Source organism: Thunnus albacares, chromosome 8, assembly GCF_914725855.1.
Source record: "Thunnus albacares chromosome 8, fThuAlb1.1, whole genome shotgun sequence".
Classification (NCBI taxonomy): domain Eukaryota; kingdom Metazoa; phylum Chordata; class Actinopteri; order Scombriformes; family Scombridae; genus Thunnus; species Thunnus albacares.
The window spans coordinates 34724433-34725628 of record NC_058113.1 but is presented as its reverse complement, the minus strand read 5'-3'; the positions used below and the strand labels follow the sequence as shown (position 1 = coordinate 34725628).

At 32.4% G+C, this 1196-nt stretch overlaps 1 protein-coding gene across 2 annotated transcripts in view; it reads left to right on the top strand.

Annotated features, from left to right (window-relative positions):
* iqgap3 (IQ motif containing GTPase activating protein 3) overlaps positions 1-870 on the top strand; it is a 23833-nt gene extending 22963 nt beyond the window's left edge. For both annotated transcript variants that reach the window (XM_044359425.1, XM_044359424.1), the window contains exon 37: positions 1-870. This exon is cut by the window's left edge and continues 157 nt beyond it. The gene's annotated coding sequence lies outside the window, so the exon portion shown is untranslated.
* Positions 871-1196: the final 326 nt, after the last annotated feature.

Here is a 1196-nt window from a genome sequence, read left to right as displayed (position 1 = left end):
ATCTCACTATATTATTCAGAGTGAAGCGTTTTCTTTACACTCCTATCTCTGTTCTTATAATCAGTCACTCAAATAATCTTTATTAGCATGATTATTAGTTACATTATTCTCAAATCATTACATTTAACGAATAACAAGAGGCCAAAATAATCATAAGACAACAAATACTTTAAACAATATAACATAATAATGTATCTCACTACAGAGTGAAGCCTCTTTCATATTTGCCCATCTTAGTTTTCACTACAGCACTCATTGTGATATCTCAGTATGTTTTCAACAGAGTGAGGCATCTACTCTGCACACTTATCTTTGTTTTTTTATCTCACTACATCATACATATTTATACCCTACTGAGTGAGCAGAGTGAGACCTCTTGTCAGTCATATCTCTGTAGCTCACTCCAGTCTTTATATCTTACTAAAACTTATACAGAGTGGGATATCTTCCCTGTGCACCTATCTCTGTTATCCTGTCTCTCTACTGATGACAGTTTTGTTGTTGATTATATATATTTATTGGTTTTCAATCAGATTAATAGATACACTCTCAAAAACTAACAATAAAAAATACAAACACCAGTTTTAATTCAAAGTCCTCTGAAGAGTTGATCAGATGAATTATGACACATATAGGACTGATTTCATTGGTCAGTGAAGTTTTTAGTTTCAGCTAAAAAATAAATTTTAGAAAATGAAAAACGTTCACTGCTCTGATACGTGACTGATCAATAACTCTACAAATCTGTAAATATTTTCTGTCTGTTTGTTTTTTCTGTTTTCTCTTTTCTTTGTCTTTGTTTTTAAAGGGAACTTTTTACGAAATCGAACTCTAACAAACTCTTTACACTCCAATAAATATTTAAATGTGTTCAGTCGTTTCTGATTATTGATGATATTATTGATTAGTCAATTGGTTGATATCTCCCATGATATAAGTAAACATGTCGGCTCAGTGTGACATCATGATACATAATGACAGTAAAACACACAGTCCTCTATCTGCTAATTCAGCCAGTTTATAATGAATAATAAAAGGATCCTCTCAGTTTGTTTCTGCTTTCACTTGTTAAACTGATACAAACACGTCACACAAATAGCTCATCTAGTTTAAAAGGCAGTTTATCTTTTGTATAAGATTGGCAGTGATGTAGCCAAAGAGAAAACACCGCCCAGGCATTCGTTACCTGTGGGGTT